Raw genomic sequence first — 24,114 nt, 5'->3', positions numbered from 1 at the left:
GGCACAAGTTAGAGCTCTTGGCAGTTTGCTCACCTAACAACTGGAGTAAAGAGAGCATTAGATCTATCAAGAGTTCCACCCCTGACAGTCTAGAAAACTTGTTTATGGTCCCATTGAAGAGTTCATGAATAAAAAAGTGTTTTTATTATTAAGATCAAAGTAACTTTAATAAGATCAAATAAAGTTTTATCTTAATAAAAAAGGAATGTTATTAATTAGGAAAATAAAACTCTCAGTGAAAAGGTTTCTACCTGACCTTAGTAGACCCAGCAATAATGTGAGTAGCTGACAGTCGGGTTCTATAGGAAATAAAGATGAGCAAGGCAGGGGAAGCAAGTCAGTAAGTAACATCCCTCTATGGCCTCTGCATCAGCTCCTGCTTCTTAAACTGCTTGAGTTCCAGCCTATCTTTGGTGATGAACATTAGTGTGAAAGTGTAATCTGAATAAATCATTTCCTCCCCAACTTTCGACTTGGCCATGATGTTTTGTGCGGGAATAGAAACCCTGACTAAGACTAAGAAAACAGAAAAAAAATAGCAATATGTGGTTTAATGGCTTACTTCTTGAATCATGTTCATCTACTTTATACAGCTTAGGTTACATGCCTATGAAGGGTACTGCCCAGAGTGGACTGTGGTCTCCTATGTCAAATACAAATCAATAAAATGTAATATACACATCCCTACAAGCCAATATGATGGAGGCAATTCTTCAATGAAGTGTCCTCTTTCCACATGTGTCAAGTTGACAACCAAGACACAAATTTTGATACCAGACAATAGTGAGGAAATCTGAAATCAGCAAGACTTCTTGAAAACCATTGTACTCACTTTGTCAAGAGGTAATGTTGTCATAGAAGTCAGTACTGTCATTATTTGGGGAGAAATGTGGTTGGATAATAGAGGCATATTCATAGAACTTCAAAAGTCAATTGTTTTTGATAGAAATTTTGATGTAATTTTAGAGAGACATGTGAATCAAGGAGGATGAACACCAAGAAGAATGAAATTAGGATGACAAGTGAAGATATGAGTACGAAACTTAGAAGAAAGGTAGGACCAATTAATTGTCATTGTAGAGGACTTGTACTGTTGTAAACAATGTACCATTGCCTCACCTGGAAAGAGAGGTCTTACCAAGTATCAGAAACTTCCATATTCAGAGATCTTTTGAGCTATGAATACATAATAACAGCAATAGAATCAATATGATAAGTAAAATACACTCCATATGCTTTGAGCTCCTATATGTATTTTTATGTGATTACTGAGAACTCTATTAGTGTATGGTATTTCTTTCTTTTTATTCATTCTAATTCCTTTTGTAGTTTACTGGTATCATTGTCTAATAAAATTAACACCTCTATTGAAGTGCCTGTTTCAAGAGAATCTAGATGATGGTTGGTGATGAAGATTGATGAGAAATAAAATTTTAAAAGTGTTATTTACCAGGAAAGAGGATCTATTTGATTGCTCTTAAAAGTGCAGCACAAATATCTCTAGATATAAACTGGGATTGAGTTGTTAAAATATCTCATCCACAGGCCCCTCTGATGGCCTATCCAACTTTTCCATGTGGTCAAGTTCTGTACTGATTCTCCAAGGTTTATTCTGATGAGTCTGCCTAACCCTGCTGTCCATGCACCCTCCTGAACTCACTAGATCTAGTGAATTGCCTAGTTTGATCACCCTTTCCTGTCCTGCAAGGAACTTCTATGCTTCTGCCAGAATTTATCCTACCTGACCAGATAAACAAACCTCTACCACCCTACAACCTCTCCACCAATCCAAATCCTATCATTCTAGGTCAAGGCAGGTATGTCTGCCTAAGCCCTCATTTTCTCACCTCCTCAGTGAGTCAGATCTAACATCAGTCTCATATCCAGTGCCTAGACCCAGTCTGGCCAACTTTGTCTGCACAGAATCGACCTCTAATCTTCCACCAGGATGTATACTGTCTGTACACAGAAGACAGCATCCTGACACTTCCAAACTCCACAAAGCCAGATCTACTCCAACTCTCCAGACTTGGACAAGGACATACATCCTGAATAGCAGTCCAGTCTCTTCTATCCAACTGACTTCATCTTCTTATGTCATTCACAACTTCTAATCTCAACTTCTCTACATAGCTTATCTTCTGTCCCAACCTTTTAATCCATATCAAACTTAGAACTAACAAAAGAAGTCCACATGACAACATTTCATGACAAAAATACAAAGATTATGAATAATCAAACCAGTATCTTCTCCCCAAAACATGCCAGTCCTAATGAAATATTTGCCAGTGGGAATGAACTAAATAACATTCTGAGATAGGCTCTTTAAAAGAACAATCATAAGCCGGGCATGGTGGTGCACGCCTTTAATCCCAGCAGTTGGACGCAGAGGCAGGTGGATTTCTGAGTTCAAGGCAAGCCTGGTCTACAAAGTGATTTCCAGGAGAAGCCAGGGCTATACAGAGAAACCCTGTCTCAAAACAAAACAAAACAAAACAAAACAAAACAAAACAAAACAAAACAAAACAAAACAAAACAAAACGAACAATCATAAACTCCATAAAAGAAATTAAGGAGTTTGAAGAAAACACAAGGAAAAATCTCAATGACATTAAGGAGAAAGAATTAAAGGAGAATAAATGTCTGCATGATGGCCAACCATACACACACACACACACACACACACACACACACATACATACACTCAAAGGACTGAAATTACTACTCCATTGATTCTTGCTCAGCCATGTTTGTTACTGCTATATTCGCAATAGTTAGGAGATTATGCAACCTAAATGTTCTACAAGCAATGAATATATAATGTACACATACAATTTAGAGAACTGTTCACCTATAAAGAAAAATGAAATCATGAACTTTTCAGGTAAATGGATAGAACTAGGAAAGATCATATTGAGGTAAACTATACCCAGAAACTCCAATGCACCCTGGATTCTCTCACTGGAGGCTCCTAGCTCTCAATCTTCAGATGTGAATACAAATTGTTATGTAAAAACAGAAAGCGGGAAAGTAAAAAGATATCCTTGCAAGGATAGGGTTTGTGGGGAAAGAGACACCTTGGGGAAAACAGGGTGCAAGTGGAAAGCCTGCATCTTTAATTAGGGAGAAGATGGAAGATCAGTTCAGAAGGAAAGCAGCTAAAATAAGAGGAAAGATATTGAAAACCATCTCAAACCAATCTACCTTTAAAATGATCCTATATTACACTAGACCCTTTGTATAAATATACATATATAGTTGAAATGAAATTTTCTCATCCAGGCTCACAGTACTCTCTCCAGGAGAAAAACCATCTACCAAGATTCAAAACACATGGAAAGCCATCTCTATAGTTATTTTGTCCAAACTGTCCAAAAGACTACTAAGATATACAAAAATTGCATTGCCCTTAGTTACCATCCCATACCTTGTGGAAGGTAAAGTTCTATTGCTAAAGGCACCATGGACTTCAGGCACAGGAACAAGAGGTCACTGATATAGAACAAACATAAATTCTTCCTCCCTAAAGACTATTTTTCTTGCTACCGGAGGCACAATGCAAAGTTCCAAAAAGGGGAAGCAACAGACAGTCCTACAGAGGTATGAAGCCTATAAATCATCACAACACACAACATGGTACATTAGCCCTAAGAGTATAGTACTACATGCATCCCTTGTTGGTAGCCAGTGGCACTCTAATTGAATATAGGACCTACACAAAAAGAGGGTACCTATTCCTGGTACTGTAACCCTAGCCAGCTATTCAGGAATAGTGAAGTTATAGTTCATGTAAAGGAACCTATGGCCATCAATTTATAAATCAATACCATCCCTCATTACATTCTAAATTTTTGTACCCATGGCCAAAGATAAGTGTAGTCCTTGTCCCACATCGGGAAACTTCTCATTGCAGCAGATAGAAACCATTACAAAAATCACAACCAATCAAAAGGCAGAGCTATGAAGCCCAGTCCCACTTGATAGATATATAAAACATATCTTGCACATAAGGCTTGAGGAAAATTCTTCAAGAGGAGGTAGAAGTATTGGAAGAGACAAATTAGAGTATCTGCTGTGAGATAGTATCTCATGTTACTATCAGAAGGTATATCCCAGAAAGTCTCACCCATATGACTGCATAACCTAGGTTGAACAAAGATAACAATATGAAACAAACAAATTTAAATTGGGGAAAGTCCCCATAGCCCCAGTTCTTCACAAAATCTGTGGGCATCTAAGGAAATCCAAGAGTGGGAGAAGTGGTCATGCTTATGGAAGAGCACATCAATTTTGTTCTCTGTGGCAAAAAGACAGCTCTGAAAATATACCTATAAGTAATAATATACACAACGAGATATGTGTGTACCAAGAATCAATGATAAAAAGAAAGATCACCAATATGCAGTCAAGTGCTCAACCACTCAACTATACTCTCAACACCATGGATTTGAGAAAGGAGAGGGGAGTTATATGACAGAGTTTGGTGATAGAAAATGGAAGCAAAAATTATGTAATAACCTTTTAACTTCAAAAGAAAGAGTGTAATACCATCATCTCCCATGGGCTGGCTGGATTTAGATGGTACAGGATGACAAGTACAGAGGAAATAGGTATAGTGATCTCAAAGGTCACTATGAAGTAAAATAAGTGATGGATTTAGAAAATTCATTAAAGGCCTGAGCATCGGCAACAGACATCTTTCTGGGACAAGCCGAAGAAACTCAGCTTCAGGGACCGGTCCTGTTTTGGGCCTTCATCTTCGGCCAGGAGGGAGGTCCGAACGCCAGATATCTGTGCACCTTCCCTGTAAGAGGAGAGCTTGCCTGCAGAGAGTGCTTTGACCACTGAAACTCAGAGGAGAGAGCTAGTATCCCATGTCTGCTGATAGAAGCTAACAGAATCACCTAAAGAACAAGCTCTAACCAGAGACAACTAAATCAACTAACTCCAGAGATTACCAGATGGTGAAAAGTAAAGGTAAGAATCTTACTAACAGAAACCAAGACCACTCACCATCACCAGAACCCAGAACTCCCACCTTGCCCAGTCCAGGGCACCCCAACACACCTGAAAAGCTAGACCCGGATTTAAAAGCATATCTCATGATGATGGTAGAGGACATCAAGAAGGAATTTAATAACTCACCCAAAGAAATACAGAACACTGTTAAACAGGTAGAAGATCTTAAAGAGGAAGCACAAAAATCCCTTAAAGAATTACAGGAAATCACGACCAAACAGGTGATAGAATTGAATAAAACCATCCAAGACCTTAAAAGGGAAGTAGACACAATAAAGAAAATCCAAAGTGAGGCAACACTGGAGATAGAAACCAAAAGAAAGAAATATGGAGCCATAGATGCGAGCATCAGCAACAGAATACAAGAGATGGAAGAGAGAATCTCAGGTGCAGAAGATTCCATAGAGAACATTGGCACCACAATCAAAAAAAATACAAAATGCAAAAATATCCTAACTCAAAAAATCCAGGAAATCCAGGACACAATGAGAAGACAAAACCTAGAGATAATAGGAGTAGATCAGAATGAAGATTTTCAACTCAAGGGGCCAGCAAATATCTTCACCAAATTATAGAAGAAAACTTCCTAAACCTAAAGAAAGAGATGCCCATGAACATACAAGAAGCCTACAGAACTCCAAATAGACTAGACCAGAAAAGAAATTCCTCCCAACACATAATAATCAGAACATCAAATGCACTAAATAAAGACAGAATATTAAAAGCAGTAAGGGAAAAGGGCCAAGTAACATATAAAGGCAAGCCTATCAGAATTATACCAGTTTTTGCTCCAGAGACAATGAAAGCAAGAAAAGCTTGGACAGATGTTATAGAGACACTAAGAGAACACAAATGCCAACCCAGGATACTATACCCAGCCAAACTTTCAATTGCCTTGGAGAAACAAAAGTATTCCACGACAGAACAAAATTCACACATTATCTTTCCACAAATCCAGCCCTTCAAAGGATAATACCAGAAAAAAAAATACAAAGACAGAAATCACGTCTCACAAAAAGCAAGAAGGTAATACCTCAATAAACCTAAAATAAGACAGCCACAAGAACAGAATGTGAACTCTAACAACAAAAATAATAGGAAGCAACAATTACTTTTCCTTAATATCTCTTAATATCAATGGACTCAAATCCCCAATAAAAAGATATAGACTAACAGACTGGCTACACAAACAGGACCCAACATTTTGCTGCTTACAGGAAACCCATCTCAGGGAAAAAGATAGACACTACCTCAGAATGAAAGACTGGAAATCAATTTTCCAAGCAAATGGTCTGAAAAAACAAGCTGGAGTACTCATTCTAATATCTAATAAAATCTACTTCCAACCCAACATCATCAAAAAAGACAAGGAGGGGCAATTCATACTCATCAAAGGTAAAATCTTCCAAAAGGAAATCTCAATTCTCAATATCTATGCTCCAAATACAAGGGCAGCCACATTCATTAAAGAAACTTTAGTAAAGCTCAAAGCACACATTGCACCTCACACAATAATAGTGGGGGACTTCAACATACCACTTTTACCAATGGACAGATCATGCAAAGAGAAACTAAACAAGGACACAGTGAAAATAACAGAAGTTATGAAACAAATGGATCTAACAGATATCTACAGAACATTTTATCCTAAAACAAAAGTATATACCTTCTTCTCAGCACCTCATGGTGCGTTCTTCAAAATTGACCACATAATTGGACAAAAACCAAACCTCAACAGATACAAAAATATTGAAATTGTCCCATGCATCCTATCAGATCACCATGGAATAAGGCTGATCTTCAATAACAACATAAATAATGGAAAGCCAACATTCACGTGGAAACTGAACAACACTCTCCTCAATGACACCTTGGTCAAGGAAGAAATAAAGAAATTAAGGACTTTTTGGAGTTTAATGAAAATGAAACCACAATATACCCAAACTTATGGGACACAATGAAAACATTTCTAAGAAGAAAACTCATAGCTCTGAGTGCCTCCAAAAAGAAACTAGAGAGAGCACACATTACCAGCTTGACAACCCACCTAAAAGCTCTAAAACAAAAAGAAGCAAATTCACCCAAGAGGAGTAGGCAGCAGGAAATAATCAAACTCAGGGGCGAAATCAACCAAGTGGAAACAAGAAAAACTATTCAAAGAATCAACCAAAGGAGGAGCTGGTTCTTTGAGAAAATCAACAAGATAGATAAATCCTTAGCCAGACTCACTAGAGGGCACAGGGAAAGCATCCTAATTAACAAAATCAGAAATGAAAAGGGAGACATAACAACAGATCCTGAAGAAATCCAAAACACCATCAGTTCCTTCTACAAAAGGCTATACTCAACAAAACTGGAGAACCTGGATGAAATGGATAAGTTTCTAGACAGATATCAGGTACCAAAGTTAAATCAAGATCAGGTTAATGATCTAAACAGTCCTATATCCCCTAAAGAAATAGTAGCAGTCATTAATAGTCTCCCTCCCAAAAAAAGCCCAGGACCAGATGGGTTTAGTGCAGAGTTCTATTAAACCTTCAAAGAAGATCTAATTCCAGTTCTTCACAAACTATTCCACAAAATAGAAGCAGACAGTACTCTACCCAACTCATTCTATGAAGCCACAATTACTCTGATACATAAACCACAAAAAGACCCAACAAAGATAGAGAAATTCAGACCAATTTCCCTTATGATTATCGATGCAAAAATCCTCAATAAAGTTCTCCCTAACCCAATAAAAGAACACACCAAAAAAATCATCCATCCTGACCAAGTAGGTTTCAACCCAGTGATGCAGGGATGGTTCAATATATGGAAATCCATCAATGTAAGCCAGTATATAAACAAACTCAAAGACAAAAACCACATGTTCATCTCCTTAGATGTGGAGAAAGCATTTGACAAAATCCAACACCCCTTCATGATAAAAGTCTTGGAAAGATCAGGAATTCAAGGCCCATACCTAACATGATAAAAGCAATCTACAGCAAACCAGTAGCCAACATCAAAGTAAATGGTGAGAAGCTGGAAGCAATCTCACTAAAATCAGGGAATAGACTAGGTTGCCCACTTTCTCCCTACCTATTCAACATTGTACTTGAAGTCCTAGCCAGAGCAACTAGACAACAAAAGGAGATCAAGGGGATACAAATTGGAAAAGATGAAGTCAAAATATCACCTTTTACAGATGATATGATAGTATATATAAGTGACCCTAAAAATTCCACCAGAGAACACTTAAGCTTGATAAACAGCTTCAATGAAGTAGATGGATATAAAATTAACTCAAACAAGTCAATGGCCTTCCCTGTACACAAAGCATAAACAGGCTGAGAAAGAAATTAGGGAAACAACACCCTTCTTAATAGTCACAAACAATATAAAATACCTCAGCGTGACTCTAACTAAGGAAGTGAAAGATCTCTATGGTAAGACCATCAAGTTTCTGAAGAAAGAAATTAAAGAAGATCTCAGAAGATGGAAAGATCTGTCATGCTCATGTATTGGCAGGATCAATATAGTAAAAATGGCTCTCTTGCCAAAAGCAATCTACAGATTCAATGCAATCCCCATCAAAATGCCAACTGAATTCTTCAACGAATTAGATAGGGCAATCTGCAAATTCATCTGGAATAACAAAAAACCTAAGATAGCAAAAACTCTTCTCAAGGATAAAAGATCCTCTGGTGGAATCACCATGCCTGACCTAAAGCTGTACTACAGAGCAATTGTGATAAAAACTGCATGGTACTTCTACAGCGACAGACAAGTAGACCAATGGAATATAATTGAAGACCCAAAAATGAACCCACACACCTATGTCACTTGATCTTTGACAAGTGAGCAAAACCATCCAGTTGAAAAAAGACAGCATCTTCAACAAATGGTGCTGGCACAACTGGTGGTTATCATGTAGAAGAATGCGAATTGATCCATTCCTATCTCCTTGTACTAAGGTCAAATCTAAGTGGATTAAGGAACTCCACATAAAACTAGAGACACTGAAACTTATTGAGGAGAAAGTAGGGAAAATCCTCGAAGATATGGGTACAGGGGGGAAATTCCTGAATAGAATAGCAATGGCTTGTGCTGTAAGATCAAAAATCGACAAATGGGACCTAATAAAATTGCAAAGCTTCTTCAAGGCAAAAGACACCATTAATGAGACAAAACAGCCACCAACAGATTGGGAAAGGATCGTTACCTATCCTAAATCAGATAGAGGACTAATATCCAATATATATATATATATATATATATATATATATATATATATATATATATATATAAGAACTCAATAAGGTGGACTCTGGAAAATCAAATAACCCCATTAAAAAATGGGGCTCAGAGCTAAGCAAAGAATTCTCCCCTGAGGAATAGAATGGCTGAGAAGCACCTGAATAAATGTTCAACATCCTTAATCATCATGGAAATGCAAATCAAAACAACCCTGAGATTCCACCTCACACCAGTCAGAATGGCTGAGATCAAAAATTCAGGTGACAGCCGATGCTGGCAAGGGTGTGGAGAAAGAGGAACACTCCTCCTTTGTTGGTGGGATTGCAAGCTGGTAGAACCACTCTGGAAATCAGTCTGGCAGTTCCTCAGAAAACTGGACATAGTACTACCGGAGGATCCCGCAATACCTCTCCTGGGCATATATCCAGATGATGTTCCAACTGGTAATAAGGACACATGCTCCACTATGTTCATCGCAGCCTTATTTATAATAGCCAGAAGCTGGAAAGAACCCAGATGCCCCTCAACAGAGGAATGGATACAGAAAATGTGGTACATTTACACAATGGAGTACTACTCAGCTATTAAAAAGAATGAATTTATGAAATTCCTAGGCAAATGGATGGACCTGGAAGGCATCATCCTGAGTGAGGTAACCCAATCACAAAAGAACTTACAAAATATGTACTCACTGATAAGTGGATATTAGCCCAGAAACTTAGAATACCCAAGATATAAGATACAATTTGCTAAACGCATGAAACTCAAGAAGAACGAAGATCAAAGGGTGGACACTTTGCCCCTTCTAAGAATTCGGAACAAAACACTCATGGAAGTTGTTACAGAGACAAAGTTTGGAGCTGAGACGAAAGGATGGACCATCTAGAGACTGCCATATCCGGGGATCCATCCCATAATCAGCTTCCAAACGCTGACACCATTGCATACACTAGCAAGATTTTGCTAAAGGACCCAGATATGGTTGTCTCTTGTGAGACTATGCAGGGGCCTAGCAAACACAGAATTGGATGCTCACAGTCAGCTATTGCATGGATCACAGGGCCCCCAATGGAGGAGCTAGAGAAAGTACTCAAGGAGCTGAAGGGATCTGCAATCCTATAGGTGGAACAACAATATGAACTAACCATACCCCCCCCCCCCCCGGAGCTCGTGTCTCTAGCTGCATATGTATCAGAAGATGGCCTAGTTGGCCATCAGTTTAAAGAGAGGTCCATTGTTCATGTAAACATTATATGCCTCAGTACAGGGGAAGGTCAGGGCCAAGATGTGGGAGTAGGTGAGTAGGAGAATGGGTGGGGGAGCGTGTGGGGGACTTTTGGGATAGCATTGGAAATGTAATTGAAATAAATACCCAATAAAAAATATGGGAAAAAAGAATGTATAAAAAGAAAAAAGAAAAGAAAATTCATTAAGACATATTGCTAGCTAACACATGATAAAAGGTAGTGAGGGAGATATCACTACATTCACACAGTTCACACTCTTCTACTTCTGTGCTGAGAAGGCCAGGAAATGTCTGGATCAAGCTAATCAGCTAGTAGCCCAGAGAGCAGGGTAGAACAATTCTTTCAAAACGCAAAAAATTTCTAGCAAGGAGATTGCTTCATCAAATCCCTGAAGGAAAAAAATTGGTATCTATACATAAAGAAATATCTTCCCAAATATTTCTGAACTTTTCTGGAATACATTCACATTAGCTGATTGCAGCACATTTTAAGACTGCACATGCCGTCGTTGATTTGTGGGGACTTTCATAATACATAACCGGAAAGTGAATAATCAAAATCTTGAGGGAAAGCTACAGATCTGCCATGAATTTGTCTTTCTCACTCATTTGCTACAAAATCAATTTTTTAAAAAAAATTCTTTTCTGTTGTGTTAATTGCCTATTTGCTTATAGTAAAACCAGCCTCACAAAGGCTACCTATAGAAATAAGGATTGATTTGGGATTATAGTTCTATCAAACAGTTCAAAATGACAAAGATGAGATTGCATCAGGCAGCCAGAGAAGACAGCTCATTGACCAGCTAGAAGCTGAGAAAGGAAAACAGAAGCACATCAAAGCTATAATCTCCAATGAGTTCTTACTCCTGCAACGCTACTTCCTAAAGGTTTCATATCCTCCACGGAGCAGCAACTGGGGACCAAGTGTTCCAATGCCTGAACCTATGTGGGAATTCTTTCCTCAAACTGCCTAACTTGTTAACTGTAGAACGTTATAATGCTGTCAAAGACTCTAATATCTGACACAGCTAAGATCCAGTAATTGATAGAATATGGTCTTAATATTTAGAAAAATTTTATGATGCACCAATAGGACTAGATATGAAACTATAAAAAGCTAGCTGCCCAAATCCCAGAAAATGAAGCAATATTGCCATGTAATTAAAACACTCAAGAATTTAGAGTCCTTCATTTTCCTTGATAATTTACAACATCTTTATATTTTTCAATTCCAATGTGGCTTATGCTGCATGATTTTTAGCAAGAATAAAAGATGAATTGTGACTCATCAGATATTATTGGATATTTCTCTTATCATTTTGTTTGTTGGTGCTATTTCTACAAATAATTATATTTTTAAATTTTTATTTGATATTCTAGACCATGAACAAACATTTTTCAAAGTACGTTTCTGTTTAAATGCTCAGATAAAAAAAAAACAAAAACAAAAACAAAAAAATAAACGAAAAACTTCTCTGATGGCATCCTCTTAACGACTTTCCAGATGCAACACCAGTCTCTCTGCATGGGTCAAAATGTGCTCCCAATGCACACCTGAGTATCTCAAGTAAAAAAGTTCTGTTAATTATAGGTTGGTTCTCTAGGTAAGCATTTTTCCTCACTGCAAGCATTTAAATCTATTTGCTCTAAAGGAAACAGGCTATCTTAAGGAGAAAATACATGCAGGTGACGAGAACCCTGACTGTACTAAATGATAGCTATTATAGATCTAAATGTAGTTTTATGATACTCTATGTCCATCACTTTTCAGAAACTTCTTCTGGTTTCTTCTGGTTTCTTGGTGCTTAAACTTTATGGGCTCTAAAGGTAATAACTATTTTTTGTGGCCTGTGAGTATATAACTGAGAACTTTGCAACAAAATACAGAGTAACAAGGGAAAATGCACAAGTTTAAAATATGTGACATACAGCATAGTAACCCTTAGAAATGATGACTCAGAGAACTTGAGAAAAACTAATTTCCTGTTTAGGTTTAGTAACCAGTGTTCAATCACGGGAAAACCTTGAGAAGTAAGTTTGAAGAGCCCAGGAGAAACTTAATCTAGACCATTTTTTTCCAGATTATTTTATTTGTCATAAATTTTTAAAAATAAGGTGTTTCTTCCTCTGGGAATAGCAAAGGTCCCTTCTGAATGAGGATCTCACGGTCTACTCCTTGAGAGACATATGAACATATGTTCTTATAGTTATATAGAACATATGGCCTTATAGTTTTATGTTATGCCTCGGGAGGAGGTGAGTACTTCCTGTTTCTCATATTTTCTCAGTACTCCATTGACAACATGCCCAAACTTTATCACATGTGGCCCTGGTTCATTATTTTAAGATCTTAAGTGTGCCACAATTTTTCTATTGCCTTTGGCTAATCTCTTTAAGTTAAAACACACTTCCAGTCACCCACTCACAGCACATTTTCTGGACAACAAAGAATGTCAATTGTGCCTTAATTCCAGTATCAGCATTTTTCCTCTCCCATAATGCTGTCCAAACTCAATTTTCATTTGTCTGTATACTTTATAATTCTGTGGAGACTTTAGAGACATAAACTGCACTTTATAAGTTCAAAATTTTTGTGACTAAAGTGGTAGCTATAAAATTATGTACAAGAAATAGGATGCTTGATACTTTTAGGTGAATGAATTATTAATATTTTTATTCATCAAATCCAAACTGCACATATTTTAATAATTATACATCTCTGAAATGAGAGCACTACCTACTTAACACTGGGAATGACACAGTAATTGGAAGTTTTATTTCTCTTAATTTTATCGAAAAATGATAGTTACATGTTGCCTTTTTATATTTCATAACAACGTGGAAATGTGTAATTATTAGTCATGAAGTAGTATTGTACAAACTGTATCTATCCCATATATATTTCCAAGCCAGATGAGTTGACTATGTTGTTCAGTTTATCTGTCAGTGGTACCACCTTTCACAACCAACATTTAGTCAATGTTACCCAAATAACTTGATTATCTGCAAATATAACCAGGAAGTTTTGCATCTTGAGACAGGAAACCAAGTCCACTCTAGCAAGACTGGTTGTAAAATTTCTAGAGCAGTTATCAGTAATATTATTTTGTCTCATATTTCTTTCAAAGCTGGAAATACTACTCTACAGTAATATCATTGAAATAGTCTTTATAATATGTTCACTCATTTAAAGTCTCAATTATCATCAAATACCATAAATAATTGTTCTGAGTAATGGGACAAATGATACTCAAGTGGTGTCAAAAGGAACACAATATTTCACAGTGTATTTTACATTAAACTACTTTAATTTTTACTGTGCATTTGTGCATGTGTTTGTATGCATGTAGAATCATAACAGACTGCAAAAGACTCAAACATATCATTGCATTTGAAATCACTATTGTGGACTTCGTTTGAAGTAAAATTCTGCTTTTGTCAGCAATGGAACATGTGGAATGGTCCTAAAATCCACATTCCTGGAACTTATTAAGCAGGAAAGACTAAGTTAATTATTCTGATTTCTTACTCTCGGGGGTCTGTTTTATCCCTTGGTTTACAGATTTTCCTGAAGAGTAATAAATATGCCAGGTGATCAACTACAGACATGACTCTGAGATAAAGGCCTGATGACATGGTACAGGGCTTCACACTCTGATTTCAACTGTGTTTCTTATCAGCCTTCTGCACACATAAGCCTGTTGAGAGATTTTTTAGAATGAAAAACACATATAGACATTTTAGAATAATTTACATCTCAACTACAGAGCCTCTACTCCATTGACTTCTTTTCTGCTGCATGTATACGGACAATAGAGCTAGTTTGGTGACAAAATCCAGCTAGATTGCTCTTCACTGCTCAAGAATTAAGCTGAAATTCCAGAATATGCCATCGCTTTGAGTTCATGCTGAAAGGTAAATCTCTCCAATGAGCTACATTGCCATTATGTGAAATCTACAAATTCATGGATTGGGCTATTTTTCAGGTCACTTAAACACACCATCCATCCTAGCCAAACTCAGGCAAGCTCTGTGGCACTCTGAGCCACTCACATGCTTGCTGTCTTTCAATTATGTGCAAGACCATGGCATCTAAGAAGTTCTGACTCATCAGTCAGGGTTCTGCCACAGGACGTTTAGACTTCTACTCCTTTCTTTAACACCACACATAAAGGTCTCCATGGCTCACATCTGTTTCATCTGTATCAGTAAGCCTTACAGCCTGTACTATACTGAAGTTAAATCCCCAGTCTTTCATTTTATATCACTCTCCCTTTAACACCCACTAATGTAACAGCTGTGTGAATAATAGTTGACTCATGTCTAATTCCACTAGAGGAGGAAGAGCTCTGGTTTATTCATTTAACTACCCACTGAATTTGAGTTATCTATCACACACCATAAACACCAAAATATAAAGTTTCTGAGTGAGAAACAAATAAATAAAGATTCATGATGACCGTAATATTCAATCCCTTAATTTTGGTTATGGACGAATTCACTGAAATGGTAATTAGATATTATACATCTAACTCAGAAAACCCTCTATTCATGACTAGGATTTGTTAATTTTATTCATTGGAATTTACTGCAACATTGAATGTTCGCTTAAGAAGTTTGTAAAAGTTTCAGTTAAAATTCATGCTTCTCATTTCATAAATTTCTTACATGATCAAAGCCATAAACTAATTTTTAGGTATAATTGAATTATTTATCCATATATGAATGGTCTTATGCAGGATTATGAAATGTTTCCTTTGTAACCAATATTCTCAACACTCTTATGGTGCCAAATGTTGGTTTGGCTTATCATAAAAAGCTCTAAAGAAACAGAAATCTGCCACAAGCTTTCTGGTTTTTGCAAAGTTTTAGATTATCATTATGCAAATAAGTCAATTTAACATGTATTCATCTCTATTTTCTCTTTTTCCCTAATTCTACACATATAAGGCATACAAGTGATGCATTTTTAGGTCTTCTCCTGAGGGGAAGAACAGAAGTAAATTCAATTTGATTAGGATAATAATATTCTGCAGATGTACAGGTACTGTTAAACATATTTTTGAAATAGGAGAGATAAGGGACAGAGGTGAAAGGGGGCAACATTTTAGGACTGGGGGAATTGAGTTCCCTGGGGCAAGATTCATCTTCATCATCAGGATATCAAATTTCTTCCCATTTTTTACACACAACTACTTAACAAAGAGCAACCAAGAATAATGAACTGACAACCAACAACCCACCATGCTTGTCAGGACCCAAGCATTTATATATTCTCTGAAAAGTGCCCAGAATTCCAAACATCACACAATCTTAGGGACTATCTGCCTGTGGTAAAATCATGCCCCTAGTAGAACACAAGGCAAGTAATAGCTGCTGTGGACCATCTGAAGCAGTCCTGTATTCCACACCTGGGATGAAAACAAACAAAATCGTGTAATATTTCTGTGTTTTTCAAAGAAACCAATTTCTTTTCACTAAAAACACATAGTTATGACATTACTAAATTTAAATAACTTGTGACATCTCTAAAAGACAGAATGTACTATTACTAAATTCATCTTCTAGAGAAGGCTTAAGGAGATTCCACAAAAAGAAACAAAAGGACAATAATTGCATGGATGAAAGCACTGGGAAATACGATATTTACTACTGAGCATGCAGTCAAGCCCAGGATACTCTGTTATTTATTCAACTCTGTTCTGTATCTCAATCTCTATGTGTGGCACACAATAGTTGTGAAGATATATTTTTACCCAATATGATGGTAAAATGTCAAAAAGTAAAAATCATCATAGTTATAATAATTTATTAAAATACACAATATATGGTGCAATCATATGCAGAATGATGGGAGTCCAAAACTCTTGAGCTTTTATAGACAACCAAGTTAGGTTGTTATAATTTAAGTCTCAAAAGTTTTGAAACTTTTCAAATGAAATTCATGTTTTCTATAAAGTAAATAATGACAGTTGATACTTATAAGGAGCAATGAATCAAAACAGCCTCACAGTCAATAAAATAACAATGGAGACAAATAAAGGAAGAATAAAAGCTATGTAAAACACCCAGAAGGCAATTGACTGCTGTGTCTTTATCAATAATTCTACTAAGTGAAAACTGCATAGCTCCTGTGATGGCAGCAGGCTAAGAGATATTACGGTTCTGCCATTTCCACAGGAACTGATATTTTGGAAAGCTCCGTGGTGCATTTTACTGCCTTAGCTGTAGGCTGGGGAGTGAAGGGAGGGATTGGCTGTCCCTTTGATGGCTTTTGTGGCCCAGTGGCTTTTGTGGTATGCTGCTTGGGATCTACATTGAATAATGATATCTTAATTGTCTGCCTCAAAAACCTGGAATGGTGGGGGGAAGAAATTGAACTAAAAGTTAACAGAAGGAAGGAAATAAACAGATCAGAACATACACAAATCAATTTTTAAAATGACATTATTTTTAAATCAATAGAGCACAATTTGAAAATTAAGAAAATCAATAATTTTGGCAGTGTAAAATAAAGAATATTGACATAGTATAAATATTTCTAATTATAAATAACAGTGTAGACATTATAGCAGATATTTTGAGGTAAAGGGGTTCTTAAGTGACTATATAATATTATATGATGACAAATTTGATAAGCCCCACCATTACAACAAAATAAAATTGAGACCACCTTGCACTGTGTGAGACTTTGTCTCACAAAAATTAAAGTAAAAGACAAAACAAAACTACAACTACACTAACGGAAGAAAACACAAATGAATGACATGCCACATGGCTTTTCTGGGAAAGCAAAGTTCTATTTATTCCTTAAAGAGATCTCATCCAACAAACCAAAGAGAAGATGCTATTCAACTTCAGCTGCCATCCTGCATGGTCATGTGGTAGGGACAAAGACACAAAATTCCTGCCCTTGAAGCAGAGCTAGCAGGACCTAGGCCTCCAGTAGTGCTAATGGCTGCTAGGTGTAAGGCTTGATTGTATAATAATGTACATATTTTACTTTATATTCCTCTTTTTGGAGATATTCCCCTGCCAAGGTCAATGACTCCATAATAATTAGAAACAGCACAAGTCCAGAGGCAAAGGTGTGTCTCATGGTCTCAGCAAAAATGGTAAATCCTGGGACCTTGAGGACAGCCTTTAATGCTGTGAGAAAGAACTCTGAAAACATGAGTTTCAGAACGTATCATTTCTCTAATATGCAAAATACAAGGATGTAATATCAGTTATATGAGGGGTTCCATGGACCTAAAAGAACAGAGACAGCTGCACTATGAGCAAGTTTATGAGAAACTAAGGAAATAAAGAGATTTGGGGAGTTGGGATCATAGATCAAGATTACCACCAAACTCCTGCTAAGTTTATTATTCGGGTTTATGCAGGCAGGCAGCTCTATGAATTCATTGGTGTCTTAGTCAGGGTTTCTATTCCAGCACAAACATCATGACCAAGAAGCAAGTTGAGGAGGAAAGGGTTTATTCAGCTTACAATTCCATACTGCTGTTCATCACCAAAGGAAGTCAGGACTGGAACTCAAGCAGGTCAGAAAGCAAGAGCTGATGCAGAGGCCATGGAGGGATGTTCCTTACTGGCTTGCTTCCCCTGGCTTGCTCAGCCTGCTCTCTTATAGAACCAAGACTACCCGCCCAGAGATGGTCCCACCCACAAGGGGCCTTTCCCCCTTGATCACTAATTGAGAAAATGCCTTACAGTTGGATCTCATGGAGGCATTTCCTCAACTGAAGCTCCTTTCTTTGTGATAACTCCAGCTGTGTCAAGTTGACACAAAACTAGTCAGTACAATTGGCTATGTTTTAAAAAAAAATGTACTTGCTCTCTTTAATAATCAAGGAGCTAAGGTCATAAAATGCTGATTCCTGGGATAATCAAAAGGAAAATTGGGATACATAATTGATTTGTAAATAAACGCCGAGTCTTTGGTCTACAACAGATTTACCCAGAGAGAACTGCTTGGATCGTGGCCACAGCTCTTTTAGAATTTTTCTAGCAGGATTTCTGACTTTGCTCAGAAAACCCAAGAATTTTGTCTAGCATGTTTTCTGACCTGGGATGGATTTCATTTAGGGTGCCTCAACCCCATCCCCTCTGCCCTGTGCGATATAGAACTAGATAAAGGCTTGAAGATTTGGTAAGTAAAAATGGGTCAAACAAGTTAAAAAGGCAGTGAAATGTATATTAAAGTCTTTAAATGAGTAATTAAGAAGGCTGTCAAGATGCACAATCTTTTGCAAGATTTCTTTGAGTTTATATGAAAAGTAAGTCCATGATTCTCTAAAGAAGTCATTGAACCCTCGTATATGGCATAAGATCGGTAAAGACCATTGCAAGTGGGTACAGACCCATGAGGGTGAAGAAATACCTGAGCCTGCTCAATTGATGCCTCACTCCAGCTCCACCTCAGGAAAATCTGCTTGCTCTGATTTGAAAATGACACCTTTACAAAGGCCACCATCAGCCACCCCCTTCCCACCCAGACCAAAATCTCCCAGAAGCCTTGTAGTTCTTCATCTACAGGTACAACCTTGTTAAACTATCCACCATCCACTTATATTGCCAGTGTTTGCCCTTGTCTATGCAGACAGTTCTAGGAGAGTCTACACAACAGAAAACTTTCTGATATGCTAGTTCTTAGAATTTTTCCTGCTTGAATTGTGCAGTGTTCTTTGAGCTGTAAGTGCTGCAAAGGTGCGAAGGGGAGGAACAGAGGGTAGGATATAATGGGACTGCATTTCAATTTGAAAAAATATATTAAAAATATTTTAATATAACTATTTTAAACAAGACAGCATATGAAGTTAGAAGTGAAAAGTAACTTTAATCTTTTTCAAATCCTATTTTTAATGATGGTTCTTAAACACTGTAACCTTCCTTGTAGCCCACCACCCACCATGGGTAGTGGAAAAGAAAGGATATGGGGGAAGTGTACCTGTTTAGAAAGGTTTTTTGGAGACTGTTTGTGTTGTCTGGAAATCAGCAGTTCAGTTCACATCTTGGCAGGCAGCTGCAGCTCAATCCACTAGCAAACACCTAACAGATATACAACAGTCCAGTTTGGTAGAGTTGCTTTAGCAACACTGGTGACATGACCTAGCAGAGACAGCCAGGCCTCACCCTCAGTTTAAGGTAGCAGGAGAGACCAGGTGAAGTTCTTGGCTGTGGTTCTCTCGGGAAGCAAAGATCAGGGAAGACATGCAACCCACAAGCAGCGTCGCACAGCTAGCAGTACCAGCAAGCCAAACTCTGTCTCTGTCACTTTGTGGAGTCCTATATATTCCCTCCAAAAATGATGTGTCTTTCATGTGCCTTGCCTCAGTTATAGAAAACATTGTAAAATAGACTTGTGATATAAAATTATTACAGAATTTTATTATTTACCATAATGTGGGTAGGGAAGAACTCAAAGGGACCTTAGATGCCTGCTTTAAAGCATGTCAATTGGTGGGTATGCTTCTTCATTAAATACTGGGCTTAGGGATTAGTTTCAGAATCTTTGCAGTTCTAGAGAAAGCTACCAAAATGCCTCTATCTGTTTTAATTAAGATGAACATATTGTTTTCATCATGTTGAGACTATTTAGGCATAAAATTACAATCATTTTGACATTAAATTCTCATTACTGTATTTTCCCTGTGTATTTTTTACATATATTTATAAAATGCTAGCTGAATATCATCTTCCCTTATATTTTCCCATTTGTCTATTTTACTTCTTTCTGGCATCAGCTCTTGTCTCTGTTATAGAGTCTGAGATGCATACGAGAGGAAGCAAAGGAAAAGAAACAAGCGATTATCATTTCTCACTGGTTCCTGTAAGAAATAAAATAAATATAAAAATGAACTGAGAACTAGGTTTTAAATCACACATATCATTTTCAGGTTCTGACAGATCCACTCCAGTGTCTCAATCCTGCTAGGACAATGAAGGAAAGACTCAGAAAGTGTGCCTGCTGTAGATTCATGTTTCTCTTGGTTCTGCTACACTGTTGGCTGTGTTCCTGCATTAAGAATGTTGAAGTCAGTTGCATACACATGCACCCAGTCTGCAGCTTTCAATGAGTACTGGAGAAAGAGGATGACTGCCACAGACCCTGCACCAGTGCCTCTGATGGAGCATGTCAGGTCACTCACCTAACAGTGTCCTGAAAACTCACTCCCTTGTTTTATATAAGACACCTCTGAACTTTTCTGTCCTCTATCTTCTGGAAAAGTCGACTTGCACACCTCCAGACAATGCAGCCTTAAAGAAGGCATGCTGGCTGGCTTCAGTGTCTCTTTCAAGTGTAGCTTGTGAACCAAGTCAGTGCACAAAACCCCGGCAGTTCTCTCTAGGATGGTATTGCAAGGTCAACTCTGCACCAGAGACGTGAGGGAAAGATAAGAACATTTGACTTCAAACTTCTGGTGCTTTTCATTAAAAGATAAATGTACTTCAATCTATTTTAAGCCTGGGTTTTTATATCATAATAAGGGACAGTGTATAAAAGACTTCTTTTCATACACTGCCTTTTTCTTACAACTAGGTCCCAATAGTAGATGTGTTTAGCAAGTCTAAAGGTAGTTGGGAAGTGTGCCGCATGGGGAGCTTGCAGCGAGCTGAAATGCTTTCAATTGGCTTAGAGAATTCGAGATCTGATTCTATTAGTAAGAGCTCATTTGATCATTTCTGAGAATAGAGCAAAGGTCAGAATTATGTCTATCTATCCATTCATGTGAAGCCATGGCATGATGAGAGGTTAGAATGTATGAGCACAGAATGTCCATCACCCATTTTAACCATATAGCTCAGAGCATCTGAGACATGTATCTTCAATGAAAGATTTCAGTGAAGAAAATGTAGCTTCAACAGGTGATGCATCTGAAAGCACATTGCTGAATCATGCCTTAGGGATGGGATGACATAACTCTCTAAGGAAAACTCATGTCAAGTAATTAGGTATGAAAGGTTCAATCCCACAAGAAGGGAGTGAGACTACCCCAGAAGGGCTAACCAATAGCTAATCTGATTCAGGAGATGCCAGAAGCTAACATTTGTTACTGACATTTAAAAATATTTAACATATAGGTGATGTAAATTGTGATTGAAATTAATATGTGATGAGACATTGAATTCCTCATGAGAAATATATGTTGTATTAATGATATCAAAACAATGAAATATTATAGCTTCAAAGAGAGGAATTAATATTTTTTCAAGTGGAGTGGACTTACCTTCTTTGATATTTCTATCTCATATAACCTAATTTTCTTCCAATTTTCATGGTTTTTAATATTTTTTTTATATTTCTTATTCTTCCCTCACCAAACTACAGATTTTTTCAGCCACCTATTTATTCAGTCATTTTTTATTAAGTGTCAAATAATAAGTTAATCATAAGCTTATTAGCTTTAATCCTATGCATTATCACTGATCAGACATTCCCAGAGAAACCTATTACCAGAAGCCTAACCCTATACCTGTTGTACAATTCAAACTGAAAAGTGAAAAAGTTCTTCCTTTGCCACAGCAGAATCAGGCAGATAACTGCCAGATAACACTTGCCTGGCTGGTACAGACTACATGGAATTAGAAAATAAAATCAAAATTAACACTTCTTTTTCAATATGCAGAAGTCTATCTTTGGTATCAGAAGACAATTTAGGTTAGCTTTTATTGAATTTTATTTTTAATCTGGTGAGCAACATGAACCTTCAGAATTCACTGGGCAAGGCATTCAACCCAGGGAAGTGCTCTCTCTCTCATCCCCACACACTACACAATCTCTCTGTGACCAGTCTCTCCCATTGCTATAGTTAAGTCTGCATCCTGCTTATACTAAAGGATGATATTTTCACCAAAATGCCTCTTCACTTCAAAATTCATATGTACACTTTTGAATGTGGCAAATGTAACACGCTTGATGCCAAATACTTCCCGTTTCTTCTCCTTTCCTTCATTTAACATTTCTTTCTTTCTCTCCTTTTCTTTCTTTTCTTTTCTTTTCTTTCTTTCTTTCTTTCTTTCTTTCTTTCTTTCTTTCTTTCTTTCTTTCTTTCTTTCTCCTTTCTTTCTTTCTTTCTTTCTTTCTTTCTTTCTTTCTTTCTTTCTTTCTTTCTTTCTTTCTTTCTTTCTTCCTTCCTTCCTTCCTTCCTTCCTTCCTTCCTTCCTTCCTTTCTTTTTTCCTTCCTTCCTTCCTTGCTTTTGGAGAAGGTGGGTGGGTTTCAAGACAGGGTTTCTCTGTATAGTCCTTGCTGTCCTGGAACTTACTCTGTAGACCATGCTGGCCTCAAACTCAGAAATCCACCTACAACTATCTCCCAAGTGCTGGGATTGAAGGTCTGTGCCATCACTGCCCAGACAATTTCTATATTCTACTTAGTTATGCACACCAAGATTTTGAGACATTTCTTTCAGTTCTTTGTAAACTATCAAATCTCATTCATTATATCTCTAAATACCTTTTGGACATGAATTTTTCAATCATTTTAGCACAATATCCAAGATGATCTAAATTTTTGCCGCATATACATGGAAAACTGCTGTTTATATCTCTCTTAAACCTGCTTTTCCATTGTAACAGAGGCAGATTCAAAGACACACTGATTCTATTTAACCCTATGTTTAATACCATCAATATTCTGATATTTCTTCTTTTTGTGACTTAGAATATCAGACTCATTTCATCTTTTTATCCTGCTTGCAAATTTATACCTAAATTCCTAATATTTAGGAATTAATAATTAGGAATTAGGCACAGCCAAATCCTTCATCCCTACATTTGTTCTTTATCTATACGCCTACTGAAATCCCTATTTTGGCATGCTATTGCTCATGAGTCGGAATTCACTAAAATCAACTGTCCTTGAAATATTTTTCATCCCCTCCTAGACTATTCTACAAATGTTTTTTTTTTGAGCCAGATAATATACAGTTCATGAACACAAAACATTTATTTTGTGTAAAAATCATAGACAGATCAATCTCTAAACTATTCCTAATTTTTAACAGGATAAGAGAACTTTCAAGAGCTGCAAGGCTAATCAGGCCCATGTGTAGCTTTCCCTGCAAATTTTTCTGTGTGTATATGGCATGTTCCATGAGCACAAACATTCAATGTTGAATGTCTGCAGTACTTTAAAAGGAGGAAATCAGAGAATCACTACAGGACATTTAACTGTCATAGTGAAGCTAGGTGTGGTAACTGCTCACACTAGTCCTTACTAAAAGATATACCAAGGAATATAACATTGACAGTAGTGGGCATGGCATGAATCCACAATCTCAAAGAGAGGGGATGGGATATAGGAATTTCAGTGCTATACTCTTTTTTTTTTGCCTGATAATTGAGCCTATTTTCTATATGACTGTCATGGTAACACAGGAGCGAAATTGCCTATGTGATGGGAGTCGTTGGACAGCAAAGTCCAGTTATTTTCTGCTGCATCATGATGTTCACCTCCAAACAGCAGCAGTATCTCCCAAGCTTCTTCATTTCCTTCTTATTTTTTTAATTTTTATTGAATTTTTTATTAGATATTTTCTTGATTTACATTTTAAATGCTATTCCCAAAGCCTTCTATACCCTCCTGCTGCTCTGCTCCCCAACC

The 24,114-nt window shown here is 37.2% G+C and overlaps 1 non-coding gene across 1 annotated transcript; it reads left to right on the top strand.

The window, feature by feature from the left end:
- The first annotated feature begins 18,486 nt into the window (after positions 1 to 18,486).
- Positions 18,487 to 18,549, top strand: LOC115032397 (U7 small nuclear RNA). Its single transcript, XR_003838073.1, has one exon. It is a non-coding gene; the product is annotated as a U7 small nuclear RNA (small nuclear RNA).
- The last annotated feature ends 5,565 nt before the right edge of the window (positions 18,550 to 24,114 follow it).

This window comes from Mus caroli, unplaced genomic scaffold, assembly GCF_978045245.1.
Source record: "Mus caroli unplaced genomic scaffold, Mus_caroli_1 scaffold_1, whole genome shotgun sequence".
NCBI lineage: Eukaryota > Metazoa > Chordata > Mammalia > Rodentia > Muridae > Mus > Mus caroli.
The sequence above is the reverse complement of the archived record's forward strand: the minus strand, read 5'-3'. Positions and strand labels throughout refer to the sequence as shown.